The following is a 20,097-nucleotide window of genomic DNA, read 5'->3' as shown; positions in this document are numbered from 1 at the left end:
TCCAGGACAGGGCGGTGGGGGGCGGAGCCCAGGCAGCAGGATTTAGTCTGGTGATGTGAAATCTGAGAAGTGAGCTTGAGAGAGAAAAATGGGTAAAAGGACAGTGTAAGAGAAACCACTATTGCCCATGTGGTGACACACAGTCTTCGACATGAGGCATTCATGCCAGGGAGACAGTAGGGTGTGGTGGTGGTCTCTGACCAAGTGGAAAAGGCACACACATTTCAAAGGGGACACTGCTCTGAGGGCAGAGAAGAGAGCCTGTGTTTCTTGGTTTTCAGTTTGTCCAGGAAAACCAGAAATTGGTGTTTTTTATGCAAAAGTTCCTGTTTTCACTTTGGGACAGTGAATATAAGACATTAAAAAAAATCATATAGACAAAGAAAAAAAAAGCATAATTTTTAATGAATTCTTGACCTGAGCCAGAGGCCCAGGATATGACCTTCAGTCTTACTGGGACCAACAGATGGCTCTAAAGAGCAATGCTGACACAGTTCATTAAATGCAATTCAGGAAGACATGATATGATGTGCCAGAGAACAAGAGGCACCCTAGAGGAGGCCACAAAGCTAGGTTCAGAGAGGCCAGTCAGTGGGGACAGCCCAAGGGAGGGGGCTGGCAAGGGCTCAGATGAGGAAGGAGGAGGAGGAGACCGGTTGCAGGGGCCCAGAACCTACAGAGCGTGGCTTTGAGCCCCTGGCCTGCCCGCTCAACCATCTCTCAATCTTCCTGATTACAACTTCTGCTGGTTTTGATAGAAAACCAGAGGCTGTATTTATGCCCTCCGCAAAAGACCGTTTCCTGTAATCAGAGGGCCTTTCAGCCATGGAACTTGGCAACGCTCCTGTCTTTCTCCTTCCCAGTCCTTACTCCTTCGTCCCACCCTGTATTTCTCCCATTTCATTCCCAGGAATACTAAAAAAAACATACTCTTGACCTTTATCTGAACACCTCGCGCTTACCGGCACAAAGAGAAGCAATTTGCGCAGGAGGGAATGAGCCCTGCCCACCATCGGTTCTGTTCCCTGTGCCCTGAGCCAAACACACTGGGATGACTCAGAGATGGCGGGAGCAGCCAGCAGGGCCTGGGTTAGAAGTCAGGAGTCCAGTCCAAGCCTAGCCCAGCAGTCCGAGCCCTCCTGCAGCCAGGCGTAAGCCCAGGCTACACAGCCTCAGCTGTCACATAGGCAGAAGGTCGGATGGGCTCCAAGTACCTAAGGTCACTGCTGTACATCGTGACTCAGGCCAGCCCCCTCCCGCCAGCGCTCGCCATGGGCCCGTCACATGCGGTTCTTAGCTGATGCTGGAGTATTGGTTATTTTTCTTGCTTCTGTGACAAAATGCCTGGCGAAGGCTGTTATTTTGTCTCACGGTTCAAGGTTCCCGTCAGTCATGATGGGGAAAGAGTAGAGTGCCGGTCTTATCTCATCCAGTCAGGAAGCAGAGACCAAAGCCTGGCTTCTACTCACTTCCTCACTTCCATTCCAGGACTTCCCTCCCCCCCAACATCCTCCCACCCCCACTCCCGCCTGTCTGCCCCGCCCTGTCCCGGTACCCCTGCCACAGTCAGAGTGAGTCATCTCACAGCCGGTTAAGCCTATCAATACCCCCCATAGATAAGTTGGCAAGTTTGTCTCCTAAGTGATTTAAATCCCATCAAATTGACAATCAAGGTTAAACATCACAATTCACCCTTTGTTGATTTGAGAAGTAAACATATCACTTAATCATAACATTCGGACTTCAGCTCTACAATTTCCCGCTCATCTCGTGATGCGAAGTGCATTTAGGACATCTCTAAAAGTGTCCACAACCTTAAGCAGGCCCAATACTGTTCACATGTCCAAAGTCTCTCCTGGGACTGAAGGCTATCTCTGAGCCTTAGTATATAACAAACAAGCTGTGTGTCTCCAACCTAACTGGTGCAGAGTAAACACTCCAACTCTAAGAGGCAGAAGGAAGAAGCCAACAAGGAGAATCGGATGAATCAAGACTGAAACACAGCAGAACCAGCACCGACTCTCAGCTCTTGTGGGCTGTGATTTGAATGAGAACTGGATAGTATGGTGGTTTGAAGGCTTGGCCCCCAGTTGGTGGAACTATTCGGGAAGGATTAGGAGGTGTGGCCTCGCTGGAGGAGGTGTGTCACTGGGGGTGGGCTTTCAGATGCCCATGCCATTCTCATTAGCTCTTCCTGCCTTATGGTTGTGTCTCAAGATGTGAGCACTCAGCTCTTGCTCTAGCACCATGCTTGCCCGCTGCCATGCTTCCCTGCCATGACAGCCATGGTGTCTTACCATAGCAATAAAGAAGTAACTAAGACAGACAGCTCCACCCCTTAGTTCCACTGCCTGTAGCATATATTACCTCTCTCATGGGTTGGCTCCTCTCTGTGCCTACAGCTCGCCTCAGTGGCTATCCTGTGGTCCCTTCAGCTACAACATCCTGGAAACCTCATAGCCACTTAACCTTTATCTTCACAGCTTCGAGCAATGGCCGCCCAGGGACTTCGCTCAGGGAATATGACCCCTCTACACATTGCCTAGTCTCAGCAGCTTTCCAGAACCTCTGTGACTGCATTGGTGCTATATCCTACATGCCCACAAAACTAATGCCACATGGATAATGCAAAGCTCTGACAATTCCAAAGGAGATTTGCCGTGACTGTAGTGGGCACTGCACTGGCTGAACCTGGGAAAACACTTGTTTTCAAAGAGCATTGTTTTCAAGTAGGGAGTTTCTTCTGTGGTGCTCTGAATCCAGGCTCTTTCCTCTCAGATGAATTTGCATTTTTACACATTGGAACCTTTGGTGGGGTGGAGTCGTTGACGGGTGGAGCCTTGTTCTCAAGACATTTTCCTGTTGTCCTAGTACAGAGCTCAGAATGTCTCTTTAATTATGTGAACGAATCTCTTTGACAATCATAGCTGGTTTCTGCCTGTCTACCTTGTCAGCAACTTTAAATTTGCTTATGTTTCTCTTTTGGCCAAATTACACATTTTTAAATATTTCTATTCTCACTGTAGGTCTGACTAAGAGCAATAAGCAATAACCGTTCCACAGACTGGGTGTTACTCTCTCCTGGAATTTCCTCTGCCAAATACATTTGTAAATTACCTTTAAATCCAATTTCTCTCATATTTTTAGGACAGAGGCACAATGCAGCCAAATTCTTTGCCAGAAAATAACACGAATGGCCTCTAGTTTGGTTTTGAGTAAGGTCCTTGTCCATCTCTGAAATCTCATGAGTAGGACTTTGGTGGTCCACATTTTTCTCAGCATTCTCATCTCCTAAACTCCTATCAGAATGATGTCTTAAGCTCTGCTTAGGCCACTCAAATGTTTCCCTAGCTTGCCAGTTCAAACTCATACATTTCTCCCACAAACTAGTTCCAAAGGCCTACAAACCTGACACCGTTTATCAACAACAACCCCACTCCTGGTACCAATGTTCTGTATTAGCTACTTTTCTTATTGATGTGACGATTACCTGAAAACTCAATGCATGTGGGTATTTCTTTGTTTCTCGAAGCTTGAACGTCCTGCCAGTTATGGGAGGAGAGGTGTGACAGTGAAAGTGTGAGGTGACTGGTCACATTGCATTCATAGTCAGGAAGCAGAAAGATGAATTCTCTCTCTCTCTCTCTCCCTCTCGCGCGCGTGTGTCTGTGTGTGTGTAGCTGGAGTTATAGCAATTATGAGCCACCCTATGTATGTGGAAACTGAACTCCAGTCCTCTGTAAGAGTGGCAAGAGCTCTTAACTGCTGAGCCATCTCTCATGTTTCTTCTATTTTTACTTTTTTGGGGTGTAATTACCATTTTCTCTCTCTTTCTCTCTCTCTGTGTTCCTCCCTCCCCCTCCCTCCCTCTCAAAGAATTATTTACTTTATATATATGAGTACACAGTAGCTATCTTCAGGCACACCAGAAGAGGGTGCACCAGATCCCATTACAGATGGTTGTGAGCCACCATGTGGTTACTGAAAATTGAGTTCAAGACCTCTGGAAGAGCAGTCAGTGTTCTTAACTACTGAGCCATCGCTCCAGCCCCCACATTCTCTTTTCTTTAATGGCAATTTTCATTTGCAACACAGGTGCTCAAAGGCTCAATTTTACCAACATTCCATAATATTTTTATTATTTTGTTGGTGTGTGAATGTGTTGTAAATAAGCATATGTGTTTGTGTGTGTTAATGTGAGTGTGTTATGTGGAAGTGTATGTTTGTGTGTGTGTTGTGTGTAGCAGTGCATGTGCACACATGTGCAAATGTGTGTGTATGAGTGTAGAGGGCAGAGGTTGACATTGGGTGTCTGTCTCCCTTGGTTGCTGTCCAGCTTATTTATTTATTTATTTATTTATTTATTTATTTATTTATTTATTTATGAGACAGGGTCTCCCACTGAGCCTGGAGCTCACTGACTCAGCTAAATTATCTGGCTGGAGAGCTTGAAGGAGTCACCCCTCTTTATCCCCTTCCAGAGCTGGGATTCCATGTGTGCTGTCATGACAGGATTTTATGTGGGAGCAGGGAGCCTGAACTCGAGTCCTCATGCTTTCCCAGCAAGCCCTTGCCAGCCGTCTCCCCGGCCACCTTTTGTCTTCCACAGTCACCACCCTTATCCATCCGAGGTGATGATGTCTCGCCGTGGTTTTGATTTCATTCACATAATGTTCGGCTTCGTTTCCTAAACTTAAGAAATAGCTCACATACAGGACAGTGCCAGGCAAGTATCTATGTGTGAAGCCACTAACTGATGAAGATGCAGACACCCGAGGTCTCTCTCAGGCCCCCTCCTAGTCTATAGCCCTCACAGGTAACTACTCTTCATGGGCATGCATACTTTTAATATAGTCTGTGGCTTTTACCCCGTTCAGCTCGTCTGCAACCTAGTACAGTGTGCTCTTGGAATTGCAGAAATGCTCGAGTGTTGTGTAGCCGTCTCATCTTTATCTTGGATAGGGCGATTTCATCGTTGAAAATTCTCCACATATTGACATTCTTCAGGTTGCTTCCTGTCTCTTTTATGAGTCTTCTTATCAAATCCGCTTGCAGCTTACACTTTTGTGACCAGCCTGCTGCACAGCAGGGGAGCTGCTGTTGTCACTCAGAGGTGAAAATACATAAGCCGAGCTCCTGGGACTCTGGTGAAAAATTGGAACGTCAATGTGTTTGTTGATAACAAGGAATAAAAATTGTTGAGCAGACAGAAATCATCTCCTCAGCTTGAAGGCAGAAGCAAGGGAAAAAGCCAAACGACACTCGGGAGGTAGCTGGTGTGCATGTGTCTGTTTCGCTGTCAGATGCCAAACATCGTTCTGAACAAAGGGAGAAGAATTCATAAGAAGGACCGGTCCTCATCCACAGATCCCGAAGTGCAGGCCATGAATAGATGATCAGACATCTGGGTTCAAAGAAATAGGCCTCAAATACGTTAGCCTCCACTTTCTCTCTGAACTCACTAAAATAACAGCCATAAATCTTGTAAATTGCGATTCACTAGGACAGGGGTCAACGCATGTGACCTGTGGCTTAAATCTACTTTCACCTGCAGTCCATAGGGTGAGGACCATTTTACATTTCCGGATGACTCTAGAAAAGCAATCAAAGGGGTGGTAATATTTTACGATATGTGAAAATGATGCAAAGTTTGCACTCAGGGCTCCTAAATCAGGTCTCTTTGGATTACGGCCATGTGTCCCAGCAGGTGGGCCCTGCATTGTTTATGGCTGCTCTTGTGCCACACTGACAGAGACAAACTCAAGCAGCAGAGACCTTGTGGTAGGGAGAGTTTGCCAACCCCTGCTCAAGAGCACCTCGTTCCAGAGACTTTTCTGAAACCTGGGTTGTATACTGCTCTGTAGAACAGTTGGTGGCTGCTACATGTGGCCATCAGACACTTTAAAATATGGCCAGTACAGATGTGAGGTGAACATTTATTTTAAGTTTAGACATCTGCTTGTGGCTTGTGGATACCATACTGCATACCACAGCTGTGGTAAGAAGGCTCTGTTGTCAGACACCAAGCATAGGGGAAGACAGTAAGAAGGTACTTAGTGGAAGCTCCCCAAGTAAGGCTGGAACTCACTCTGTAGACCAGGTTGGCCTTAAACTCAGAGATCTGCCTGCCTCTATCTCCACCTCCTGAGTGCTGGGGTAAGGTTTGTATCACCACCAACCAGCAATAATGTATTTTTTGTAAAATGGTCAAAAATCATCTGTGGTAACATTCTTTTTAGAGCTGTCCATGGATGGGGAGCACAAAGGATAATGATGAACACACACACATACACACACAAACACACACACACATATACACACAAACACACACACATATACACACATACATACATACATACATACACACATACACAACATACTCACACACACACATAGAAACACACACAAACACACACACATATACACACACATACACACAAACACACACATACATACACACACACACATATACACACACACAAACACACACATATACACACACACATATACACACACACATATACACATACACACACATATACACACAAACACACACACATACACACAAACACACACACATACATACATACACACATACACAACATACTCACACACACACATACACACACATACATACAAACACATGCACACACATACACACATATACACACACATACAAACACATACACACACATACACACACACACACACACACACAGACACACACACACTTGCCACACGGCAGATTATAAACTTCTTAATCCCAAGATGCAGTTACTATTATTTTAAAGTCCTTCATTAAAACTTTGAAATGCTTTTCTTAGTTTCCATAGGATATTTGGAGAGAGGAAAGATGAGCAGATGAGCAGACATACTCAATAAGACCCCTTGGTGTCCACACTCAAATTTCTTTAGTCAAATACATATGTGCAGAATACATATGCGTCATGGACCAGTTAGAGAAATGCAAAAGGGACAACAGTCACCCATGATCTCATTGCTAGTGTGGTGGGCTTCATTCCGTGCTTAAATAAATAAATACACACGCACATATAAGCCTTTACATAGACAAACATATATGTATTAGGATATGTGCATATATAGCTTTAAACAAACGGGGTCAAACATGTACTTCTTTTTATTGTGTGTGTGCTGTAGTTACAGGTGGTGAAGGTCTGTATGTGACTATGCACATACATATATGTAAGCCAGAGGAGGACATCAGGTGTCCTTCTCTATGACCCCCTGTATTATTCTCTTGAGATGGAGTCTCTCCTTAGGTTTGTAGCTAGGCTGAAAGTCAGCAAGCTCCCAGCAATCCTCCGGTCTCTACCCAACTCCAGCAGAGCGTGAGGGCGGCAGATATATGTGATCATTCTTAGCCATTAACCTGGGTGCTGGGCTAGATCTCAGGTCCTCATGCTTGCTCAACAAACATTCGTATCCGCTGAGTCATCTTCTCAGCTCCTAGACTATATGTTTGTTGTAATTAATTTTTTTATATGGTAGAGTGCTTTATTTAATTGAGTCGTGATTATTTTTTAATTTTGTGATTAATCAATACATTGTGCTGACCTTTCAAATGAATACTAGGAACTCAAGCAAGATGATGATGATGATGGTGATGATGTGATGATGATGATGATGGTTCTCAATGCACAGAAAAGAGAAATGAGAGAGAGATGACTTAAGCCCATCTGTGATCGAACATGGTAAGAGAAGGAGAACTCTCCCAGAAGAACTTCATCTTTAAGGATGTCATCTCTGGGAGTGGCAAACCCTGCCACGCAGCCAGGAGCAGCAGCCTCCTCTTCGTTGTATTTACCTGTAAGCCAGCAGTAACTCCGTAGAGAATTTACAGCAGAAGTACACCCAGTCCATACATTAAGGTCCGACTTCAACTGAACTGTCCCCATCAGAGGCAGCAATCCAGTGCCTTCTGGATTCTTGCCTTTTTTGTGTTTTATGGGAGCCATTGACCAATCTTTTCACTTGCCACTAGGTGTCTCCATGATGCCCACATGTACAGCCGGCCAGAGGAAGGAGAGCTATCCACACTAAGTGTGACCAATCACCCTGCCCATCTTACAGGGACTGGAGGAAAGTGTGAAGATTCTAATGGGAGGCCAAAACCAGACTCCGTGGGGTCAGACCCAGGACTTAATTCACCTCCAGGCCCCGAAAGTCTTACTGACCATCATAGAATTACGTTCCCACGGCAGCAGGCACCAATCTCGCTACCCATGACAGGGACAAGGATGCTTCACACGGGCGGCCCATGTCTATAGGAGCAAGTGGCTCTCACACTCCCTGACAGAAACATCAGAACCAGCTTTGTCAGAACTGGAGAAAACTGTTAAAGGTTCACACGGTCACGGTACCCAAGTGGATGACAAATCAAGAAAGCACAACTTAAAAGAAGCAGCCCTTTCCCGCCATGGAAGCAAAGACTGAGACAGAGTTCTGAATAGCCCAGTTTAGCGTTGAAGGAGAGTGTCAACATAGGCCTGTCTGCGAAGACCAAGGGAGGTGTGTTTTGTCATCTTGGATTTCTTGTTTGCCTCTGTAAAAACTTTGGTTGAACAAAAGCCAAGGGAAACTGAATACAGTTCTCTCTCTCTCTCTCTCTCTCTCTCTCTCTCTCTCTCTCTTTCTCTCTCTCTCTCTTTCTCTCTCTCTCTCTCTCCCTCTCTCTCTGAAACTAGTTCCCTGGAACTCACTGCCTAGCTTGCAATGACCTCTAACTCCAGATCCTTTCCCCCCAACTTCCCTAGGTCTGGAATTACCAGCATGCACATCATGCCTGGCCCTAGGAATATTTTAAAAAGATTTTTTTCTGAATTACTTATAAGAATCACTAAACAAGCATGGCTGCTGCTTCCGTAATCAAATGACAAACTGATGAAGGAGCAGGACCCGATTTTCCAGTCACTACACTATCACAGTCAAATGTCCCGTTTCAATTTTTTCTTAGTTGTTAACTCATTTTGTGTTTGTAGGCTGATGCGCGTGCATCTACCCCAGCATATGCGGAAGTCAGAGGACAACCTGCAAGTTCAGATTCTTTCCTCCACCATGCGGGTCCTGTGATCCAAATCAGGTCTCCAAGGCAGGTACCTTTAACCACTGAGAAATCTTGCCAGCCCCAATTGTACAGTTTTTAACAGAAGGACATACATGCATACACACACACATGTCTTTAAGATCACCAGGCATACAAGGAAACAGAACAAGAACCTCCACAGAACTAAATGAAGTAACAGAAGCTAGTCACCAAAGACTTCAAGCCAACTCTCTTAAGCTAGGCATGGTGGCACACTCCGTTAACCCCAGCACCTGGGACGCAGAGGGAGGAAGATTTCTGAGTTTGAGGCCAGCCTGGTCTACAGAGAGTGTTCAGAACATCCAAGGCTACACAGAAATCCCGTCTCGAAAAACCAAGAGGAAAAAAAAAAGAACTATCTTAAATGTGCTCAAAGGGATAACAGAAATAAAACAGTATATAGAATTATGCAGAAAGCCTGGAGCTGAGGGGCCAGTCAGGGCTTAGTGGGTAAGGGTGCTTGCTACCAAGAATGACAACCTGAATTTGGTAACTGGGAGCCTACATAGGGGAACGAGAGAACTAACTCCTCAGAGTTGTCCTCTGACCTCCACATGTATGGCATGGCACACTCAGACATGCATCTGTATGTAGGAGGTACGTAGGTCCTTGTGCTCACATATAAGCCCCAGGGGAACCAGGAATGTTAAATACACAGGGTTGTCTCTTTAAAGGGAGAGATGCATAGCCTGTTTTCCACCCAAAAGTCTGGAAGTGGACATGGCTAATAGCCTGGTGAACCCTGTGCTATCTGTGTAGCACCACGTCCTCCCCCAGACCCTTACTTGTCTTTCTCAGCTAATGTATAGAACCTATCTGTATAAAAGATGCCACATGAACTTCAAAAAGACTTCTGATGCTCTCATGTCTAAAAGCTTTGTTGTGCACGTGGGATTGAGTTAATTATCACCGGAAAAATTCTCGCCAAATTGTGCTGTGCTCAAATATGCCTAAAATAAACTACTTGGGGTCAGACTCTTGAAGTTTGAACCAGCAGCGGCTACTGAGTCAGCTTGAACCGAAATACCTTCTTGCCTCCCACAGTTCATTGCTCTGCTGGCTGTCGTGGTCACACACACACACACACACACACACACACACACACACAAACACTTAAAAATGGTCACTCTTTGCTTTAAAAACTGGAGTTGAAAAGTATAATAGAAATTAAAAATATAATGTCTATCTAAGCCCTGATCTAATTCATCAGAATCTCTGGTGAACAAATTCGATCATTGGCCTTCCTTCTCTTCCTCTTCCTCCCTTCCCCTCCTCTTTCTTTTAGACAAAGTCTCACTGTATAGCTCTAGCTGGCCTGGGGCTCACTATGTAGACTAGGCTGGCCTTTAATTCACGGAGATCTGTTTGCCTTTGCCTCCTAAGTGCTGGGCTTAATGATGTATTCCACTGTTCCTGGCCCTCAACATTGGCTTTCAAGTTTCTGTCAGCATTGGAAGCCCATGCCTTACAGCTCGGGCTTAGGAGACAGGGAGCTGTGAATCTGATGTACAGGCACACCGAAAACTTAGAAAGCATTAAGGTCTCTTCCTCAGGCCACAGGAACCAGAACATTCACTGTTAGGTCCTGGGTGTGGAGTGCAGCATTTTGAACAAACTTCTTTTTCAGTTCAGATGACCAGACAGATCTAGAAGCCGTGGAGAGTTCCATGCTGTTCAAACTTAATTAAATCCTTTTTTTTTTTTTTTTTTTTTTTTTTTTTTTTTTAAAAACAGAAATATGGAGGCTCCATACGCACAGTGTAGGTTAATAAAATTTACTCTGTCGTTCATCCGTGAGACTGTTGATCCTAAGTGAATGCACCACAATCTGGGACAGCAAAATGTTTGCCTTGTCCTGTAAGTCTACCGTCCACCTCATAAATATTCATAAAAACTTCCTTATAATGCACAGAGCAGAAACCCCAGAGCTTCTCACTACCTGGGGCAGCCCACTCCAGTCTCTCTTTGGGTGTTTGGTTTGGTAAACTGCTGCTCAAACTACCTGTCTTGACTGAGTTCTTTCCTTCCAGGAGGCTAGAGCTGAGAGACCCTCATAGCATAACAAGATGTAGGTGGGACTGTGATAGGGCTCTCTGGGAATCTCCAGTTTTCCTTACACAGATACACATACTACACACAGACACACACACACACACACACACACACACACACACACACACTCAGCCAGCACAGGCCATTTTCCTTCCCCCTTTTGCTTGCTCTTATTTCTGCTTGGAGTATAGGTAAGATTTCTGGAAGTGGGCCAGCCATCTTGTGACTGTGAGGATGGGAGCCCGGCTCCTAAGGACTGAGGACAGCAGAACAGGAGGAAACTTTTGTCTCACGGGACTTTTTTTTCAGCCCCTGTGCCAGCCCAGATTGCCTTGTCAGGTAAGAAAAGGAAAATTCCTTGGTTGGATTTCTGTTCCATGCCTCTCACTGCAATCCTGACTAGATGTATTATTATCTAAGAAATGTCTCTTTTCTGACCTATAGTCCTGGCATGTGGTATTAATAAGTACCTGTGGTGACCCAAAAATAGATACGAGGGAGGAGGGGCTGGCTGATCCTGAACTTGCTGAGCTATCACCTGTCGTGGCTGAGCTTCCTGAAAGAGTGCAGTAATTAGCACCCTCCCGGCCAAGCAGAGCAGTAGGGGCTGCACATGCGTGTTTGTAGGGCAGCTCAACTACAGGACAAACTCTGCACCCCTTCTGCTTAGTGGGCAGCACTGGGTGTTTGAGGTCCTCGTGAAGAGCTGAGAAGCATTTCATGGAAGGTCCTAGTCTGAAGAAGGGGATAGAGAGCAGGGGTGTTGGCAAAGCCCGGCTCAGTCAGCTAAATGGGGTCTCCCTCCTCCTTCTTTCCATGAGGTGGGTGCTGGGACTGAGGAGGTGAGAAGCCAGTGCGGGTCCACACGGAAGCTTGGAGGGCGCATGACTCCCATGGCCCGGGTATCAGATTACGTGCAACGGAAGCGGGGGTCTGCGGAACTGAAGGAAAATACTGCCTTACAGAAGAGTCATAGGCTAGTACACAGAACCGTAAGCAAAGCTAGGCATACCAGAAGCCCCAGTTCCGAGAAATCTCAGAAATAGGAAGAGTGTCAAACAGTGCAGGCTCAATGAAGGAAGGCGGCATGCCCAGCTGGCATTTCGAGATGGCGTTGTGGAGGGTGGTTTTCTGAAAGCAGCTAATTACTCTGGTACCAGAAGAATGGAGGGAGGTGGTGGGGTGACAAAACAAGCAAACAGACAGACGGACAGGCAGGCAGGCAGGCAGGCAGGCAGACACGCCCAGTATGAAACTGTTGTCACGTGGGGCTTTTGGAATGAGGCTGAAGCCAGTTACACTGTTAACTCTGACCTCTGCTCCTTGCTTTTGATCAGGTTCGTTAGGCCTCAGTTTCTCCCTTTATAATCAGAATGTGCCATATCTAAAACCTACTAGCATGTGACTCTCCTTGGGAGGGCAGGGATTTCGCGCGCTTCCCCCGTTTGTAGTGTCCAGTTCCCCACTGATCCACTGATACCCAATGGGCAAATGAACTTTACAGGTGCCTCAGTATAGCTCCCGGGTAGAGAGCTGTTTGATCACATCTGTAAGTGGCAAGTTCTTAAAGCATCAGTGAGCATAACCCCTGCTTTGCTGCCTCACCTTGCAAAGGAGAAAGGAAGGGATCAGAGACCCTGTCACACACCAAGAGGGACACAGCAGCCTACACTGTAAGCACAGCCTGCCAGCTGACCTGCCGACCCACAGGGATAGGCTTCAGCTTTCATACTCCCAAGCTAGACCCATAGTTTGGTGTCGTGTGTGTGTGTGTGTGTGTGTGTGTGTGTGTGTGTGTGTGTGTGTGTGTGTTGGGGGGTGCTGAGGAGATGCATGTCAGCAACTACAGGGCTTCCTGTACAATGTTGGCATGTTAAATTCTACTCCTAGGTTTGACATGTCAGGGAGCCAGAAGTCACCACGCCCCTCTAGCTCAAAGTAAACAATGACACACGGTAGCAAACAGAATAAATGACAGCCCCAGGAACGTGTGCATTGTTTTGTTTTGTTTTGTTTTTTAACTATACACACAGCAGGTCTGCACAGGCAGAATGACTGCATTTCCAGTCTTTCCATCCTGTTTTTGTCTGCGTGGCTTGACAAGACGAAATGTTGTCATTCTAATTTCCAGGGTAACTGAAGAAACACAGAGCATGAGAGAAAGAAAGAAACCTTGAAGAAACAGGGGCGTGGGCACTGGTGACCTTTACTCCCACCAGGAACAGCTCGCAGCCACGGTCGTTGTCGTAGTCACTGTCATCAGCACCGCCCCCACAGTGCCACACACTCCCTCCACCGTGGCAGCACCAATCTCAGCACATCTCTGTCTTATCACTTTTCCATGAAAATGATCGTCAGAGTGGTGGCCATCAGAGAATGATTCACACCAAGGCCTTGGCCATATGGCCTTCCCCACACAGGCTGCTCAGCCCCCAGCTTCTGTCACACTCAGAGGTTCCTGCTATTTCCTTCTCAGGATTTCCTTCAGCCAGTGGAACTTTCTGGTGACTCTGTAATGGCTCTTCCTGGCTGTCAGCTTCACTATATCTGCAATGAACTACAATCCAGATTTGAGGGCTCACCTGTGATCCTGATCTTGAGATTGGAAGACACAAATTTCTGACCTGGATCTTGGCATGGAGATCTTGAGGCATAGTGGCCACGAAAAGTTTAGGCCCTGGCAAGGTAGTACACACCTTTAGTCCCAAGAGACTGAGGTAAGATCTCTGAGTTCAAGGTCAGCCTGGGACAAAGCCAGTCCTAGATCCAGGTGTGGTGGTACACACCTTTAATCTGGGCCACACCTTCTGCTGGAGACCTACATAAGGACATTGGAAGAAGGAAGATTCTTTCTTTTTTCCTTGCACTTACTTGCCAGCATGTCTGTTGGAATCTACTTCTACAGGAGACCAGCTGAAACAACCAGCCTCGTGGGACTGAGCCACTACTAGGTCCTTGGACTTCCCGTTCACAGCTGCCCGTTGTTGGGGAGTTGGACTCCAGACCGTGAGTCATCACAGTAAATTCCCTCAATATTAAGAGACATTCCATAAGTTCTGTGACTCTGGAGAACCCAACTAATACAAATTCCTGTCTCCAAAGGCCTCTGGCACCCTGACTAGGTAGGGGCTGAGAGGTGTCTCCACTAACCCCTACCCTCACCTCTCCCTTGAGTCATGCCTGTACAACCCCATGAAGGTGAGTGGACATGCCGTAGTGCCCTTTGTGGGACTCAGCTGGACCAGGAGTTCTTTTTTTAAATCCCGTTTTCTGTTTTGTCCTTTGCTGCTTTTCTCCTCCCTGTGCTGGTTAATTAATATTGATCACCAACTGAACAGGCCCTACATTCATCCAGGCGACAAACCTTCTCACATGTCTGTGAGGGAATTTCTAGATTAAGTGAGCTGAGGTGGAAAGACCTCTCCTAAATGTGGGCATCAACCTTTGGGCCGGGGACCCAGACTGAATAAAAGGGAGAAAGTGAGTCGAGCGCCAGCATTATCTCTGTTGATATTCCTCTCCTGGCTGAGGACTCAACGTGACCAGCTGCCGCTTCATGTTCCTGCTGCCATGCCTTCTCTGCCATGATGGGCTGAACCCTCAGGCTCCAAGTAGAACAAACCCTTCTTCCTTCAAGTTGCTTCTGTGTATTCTGTCACAGCAATGGGCAAAGGAATGTCCTGTCTCATGTTTATTGAGAAATCACTCAAGAAATCACTGCACAAGGATGCCATCTCTGATAAATATTTACCAGCATACAGCTCGGCACGGACCATACAATTGTAGTCCTTGACGACACGCAAGAGGCTGAGATGGAGCCTAGCACCAGAGAGACTTCTCTAGAAGCTTCCAGTGGGATATGATCATGTGGGTCAAAGAATGGCCTCAGCTACCAGAGGGCTCATGGAATTGAGAAGCAAGTGAATTGCAGGCGCTTGGCAAAGAGAGTTGAACATTAGCCATGGCTACCACACAGCGAATGCTCAGCTAATTTTGGTCTACGCCGCTGCACTTATCTTGCCTCATAGGTGCATCTTTCCTGCAGTAATCAGATCATCTGCATTTATCAGATAGAGCGGAAGTCTTTGTCCAAGGCCGTGTAGCTGGACTGGGCTCCAATCCCTCGGATTGTTTTTACTCCAGAGGCCATGCTCATGAGACAGATCTGGAGGCCCAGACAGGAGAAGACCACAGGAATCGTGGCATTCTGGGAGGAGAGAAACTGGAGTGAGCAGGAAGTGTCCATTAGGATATGTTGGCCTCTTCACAGACCCATCACCTATTATGAATCCCTGGATTAGACACCAAACTTGAAGTAGCTTCAAAAAGTAAGGCTGTCTCTTTAGCTAAGATCCATCCTTACAGAGGCAAAATGTGATCAGGATTTTGGGCAAAGAGAAGGAGAAATCTGAAGTTCGAGTGTTATCTATCTCTGTGTCTATCTTTCTCTCCACCCATCTATTTTTTTCTTTATTTTACTTATTATTACTAATGTCTTATTATTACTGCACGTAAGTGCAGGAACACATGGAGGTCAGAGGACAGCTTTTGTTTAAAAAGATGCATTTATTTATTTATTTTATGTATATGAGTGCCCTATCTTCATGTACACCAGAAGAGGGCATCAGATCCCATTACAGAGGGTTATGAGCCACCATGTGGTGGCTGGGAATTGAACTCAGGACCTCCAGAAGAACAGTCAGTGCTCTTAATCACTGAGCCATCTCTTTAGCCCCAGAGGGCAACTTTTACAAGTCACTTCTCTCCTTCCATAGTGAGTTCAGGAATTGGGTCATCAGTCTTACATAGCAATTACTTTGACATACTGAGCCATCTCAATGGCCCATCCTTGCTTTCTTGGTTTCTCCCTGCATAGTGGTGTCCTGCTAAGAAGAGCCACTGAAAACTTTTCCAGCTCCCTGGGGCTCTTGGTCTCAGAAGGTTGTAGCTTCAGTGGGAGGGTCGTGCTAATCCAGGGATTCATAACAGGCAATGGGTCTGTGAAGAAGCCAAGAGAGTATAAAGAACCCAAAGACTCTTCCAGCTGGAGAATAGTCCAGAGCAAGCCCATGGCTGGATTCCCACACCCCTCATGGACTTTTCTAGGAAGCATGTGGTGTGGTGTGGGAAAGCAACAGCACAGGTTTGACGTTACAGATATCTGAATCCAAACTGACTTTGCTGCACCTCCCAGCGCATGGCCTAATGGGTCTCCAATTGTTAAAATATATCTGATTTGGGGCAAATCGTTGACTTTTCTGAGTCTGTTACCCTATGAAAAAGCAAGGGTCTCTATTCCGGGCCTCTTCCGTGTCCCCTTTGCCCGCGAAAGAGACACGTGAGGCAGTGTTCGGGTAGTTACTACAGCGAGGCTTTATTCTTGTATCAGCAGAAGTGGAAAGACCCCAAGCCCGGGAAAGGCACTGCTATATATACCCTAGAGTGGCGTGTTCACTTCTGATTGGCTGTTCACTCATCACCCCATATTACGCCCCGGGATGGGCAGTGACTTTGGTGCACTTTTGCCTTTTGCACCTGCGCAGTTAGTTGTTTACTTGTGGGAGCACAGGATGCCCGCGCCATCTTGTAATGGCGAATGTTGTCACCGCTAACCGTGGCTCCTAACAGGTCTCCATAATTATCTAGCAGAACCGTGTAGACACAGCAAATAAGGAGAGGCACCTGCAACAGAGGCTGTGCTTTTCCATGTCTGGCCCACTCGACTCACCCCTGCAGTAGAATCAGCTATAGCCAAAAAGTAGCAGGTAGCCCCTACCCTCACCCAGAGAGTTAAGTTAAGAAGAAAATAATGTGGTGTTAGAAACATCTCCAGAAGGCCCTAGGTCTCCATTCTGCCAGCTGCCACGTAGTCCTCAAAGTTCTCGCCAGCTCAGCCTGGCCAGTCTCCAGACCGATTAAACATTGATGTCACAGCTAGACTCATCTCCCCTTTCTTCCTCCAGCCAAACCCAGAGCACCAATTCCCTCTCTAAAAAAAAAAAAAAAAAAAAAAAAAAAAAAAAACCTGAGCCTCCACCTTGGTGGAATTCTCCAGACTCACTCTTTTCATGGACTCATGGGTAAGCAACATGGAAAAGCAGAAAGATTAGAGAACAAAAATGTGGCCAGGGAAGATCTCGGTGGGCACCATGCATTGTCCCTTATCATGTGATGAGGGCAGCCTGTGGCTCCTGCCCAGTCTTAGTCCAAACGCCTGACATGCTAAACTTAGAGACGCTATAGAGAGGATCTGACCACTACTCTTCAAAAGTGTCAGGCCCGGAAGCCAAGAAAATTGAGAAGCTCCTAGGCCAGAGGAGACCAAGGAGATGGGACATCTACACATAGGGCGATGTTCTAATTAAGGACCTAGAAGAGAAAAAAAATACATCATCGGGAAAAAATTAGACAATCTGAATTAAATATGTAGAACAGTTAATAATAGACTTGCAGCCACCAAGTCCATCTTTTGAGTTTTACAAATGTGCTGTGTTCATGTAAGCTGTTAACGTCAGAGGGAGTGGGAGAAAGGCCAGTGGGAACTTTGGGACCCGTTTCTGTAACTTTTCTGTAAATCCACGTTTGCTTAAAATTTTAGAGTTTAGAAGCAAAACCAAACAAAGAAGCTGACCCTGGGGAGACGGCTCAGTCACTAAAGGGCTTAACACACAAATGTGAGGACCTGAATTTGGATCCCCAGCACCCAGGCCAAGAAGCCTGATGTCTGGCTGGAGGGATGGCTCAGCAGTTAAGAGCGCTGGCTGCTCTTCCAAAGGACCTGGGTTTGAGTCCCAGCACCCACACAGCAGCTCACAACCACCTCTGACTCTGTTTTCCAGGGGATTTGGTGTCCTTTTCTGGCTTCTGTGGGTATCATGCAGACATAAAAATTTGCAAGCAAAATACTCATACACACATAAAAAGATAGATAGATCCATCCATCCATCCATCCATCCATCTATCCGATACATAGACATATAGATCGATACATAAATATATATATATCCACCCATAAATAGATAGATTGATGATAGATAGATAGATAGATAGATAGATAGATAGATAATAGGAACAAAGATACCAGCATAGTTTTTTGCCATCTATAACCCTAGCTGGGAGTCTTGGCTAGGATTTTCAGGGCTGGGCAGGGACATGATCTGAGGGCATGAGAGTGTGTGGGTGGGTGGAGACAGGCAGATCTTTAGAATGCGTCAATCAATCAGTTCTGGGTTCAGTGAGAGTTTGTGTCTCTGAATGATAAGGTGGAGAGCCATGGAAGGAGACACCCAAACCTGGCCTCCACGAGCACAAAGCTCTCAGCTCTTCAAGCATACTTTAAGATTATATTAACAGGTTGCAGCTGACATTGCTTTAACAACAGATCTTCCATCCTCTCCTCATTCTCTGTTTCTCTTAGCCATGGAGATTGAACCCAGGGCCTCATGCACCCTAAACCATACAATTCAGTTTTGGGTGGTGACCATCTGAAATAAAACATTGGTACTGCTTTAATTTTTCATTTGTCCCCAAACTTCCTATTCTGTATGTATGTATGTATGTATGTATGTATGTATGTATGTATCTATCTATCTATCTATCTATCTAATCTACCTTTTTATGTGTATGGGTATTTTGCTTGCAAAGTTTTATGTCTGCACCACACACATTAACATTTTGCATGGCTGAGTGAGTCAGTTAAATATTGCTTTTAGCCATGGGTTGTAGAAAGCCCAGGAACCCAGTGACATAAATTAACAGCTAACAAAATGTGTGTTAGATAACCACAGTGTGATAACCACAGTGTGATAGTCAGGGTTACTATTGCTGTGATGAAACACCAGGACCAAAAGCAAGTCGGGGAGGAAAGGGGGCATTTGGCTTACACCTCTACAACATAGTAGTCTGTCACTGAAGGAAGCCAGGACAGGAACTGAAGCAGGGCTGGAACCTTGAGGCAGGAACTGATGCAGAAGCCACAGAGGGGTGCTGCTTACTGGCTTGCTCCTTTTGGCTTGTTCAGTCTGCTTTCTTATAGAACCCAAGACCACCAGCAAAGGGCTGGCTCCACCCACAATGGGCTGGGCCTTCCCGAATCAATCATTAAGAGGATGCTCTACAGCCAGATCCTATGGAGGCATTTCCTCAGTTGAGCTTCCCTTCCTTTCAGGCGACTTTAGCACACGTCAAGTTGATATAAAACCAGCCAGCACACCCAGCCACTGTTTCTAGCCCTCAAGGATATCAGTTGGGTTCCTTGAAGTTCTCCTGTGGTGTTCCTCATATTGCAAAACCAGCATTCTAACTCCAGCCACCATGCTCTTGTTTTTCTAAGAAAGAATGAGAAAACTATTATGTCAGAAAAGTAAGGCTTCCCACAAATCCCTAGTCTGAATCTCATTGAACATGACTGCTGTGGTTTTTGTTGTTTTTAAGATTTATTTATTTATTTAATGTATATGAGTACAATGTAGCTGTCTTCAGACACACCAGAAGAGGGCATCGGATCTCATTCCAGATGGTTGTGAGCCACCATGTGGTTGCTGGGAATTGAACCCAGGACCTCTGGAAGAACAGTCGGTGCTCTTAACTGCTGAGCCATCTCTCCAGCCCAGTGTTTTGTTTTGTTTTTGTTTTTTAACCAGGATATGTTTTGGAGAGCTAGGTATGGTGAGGTGGGAGGGGTGCCTTGACCAGCCCATGCTGAGGCATCCCTTCCCCCTGAGGTACCAGCCTTACAATGGGTATAGTATAGAATAGAATTTAGGGTATGGGAAGGAGAGTTGAGAAGGAAGTAGAGACAGAGAAAGATGGGGGGGCAGGAGCAGAGAGAGTAGAGAGAGTGGATGGGGAAGGGGAGAAAGGAAGAAGAGGGTCAGGGAGATAAGAGAGTCAGGGAGAGAAGGAGCAGAGAGAGAGGAGGGGCCAAACATCCCCTTTTATAG

The 20,097-nt window shown here is 46.1% G+C and overlaps 1 long non-coding RNA gene across 2 annotated transcripts in view; it reads left to right on the top strand.

Annotated features, from left to right (window-relative positions):
- The window catches only part of LOC143441489 (uncharacterized), a 47,296-nt gene extending 28,677 nt beyond the window's left edge, over positions 1-18,619 (top strand). Inside the window, exons 3-6 of one of the 2 annotated variants that reach the window (XR_013108961.1) lie at positions 7,594-7,889; positions 8,003-9,113; positions 11,347-11,494; positions 13,287-18,619. This is a non-coding gene — a long non-coding RNA (uncharacterized LOC143441489). Of the gene's footprint in view, positions 1-7,593; positions 9,114-11,346; positions 11,495-13,286 lie in introns of both variants that reach the window. The other variant, XR_013108962.1, reaches the window with a different exon arrangement.
- The last annotated feature ends 1,478 nt before the right edge of the window (positions 18,620-20,097 follow it).

This window comes from Arvicanthis niloticus, chromosome 2 (genome assembly GCF_011762505.2).
Source record: "Arvicanthis niloticus isolate mArvNil1 chromosome 2, mArvNil1.pat.X, whole genome shotgun sequence".
Taxonomy (NCBI): domain Eukaryota; kingdom Metazoa; phylum Chordata; class Mammalia; order Rodentia; family Muridae; genus Arvicanthis; species Arvicanthis niloticus.
Note: the sequence above shows the minus strand (reverse complement) of the source record. Positions and strands in the feature narration are given on the sequence as shown.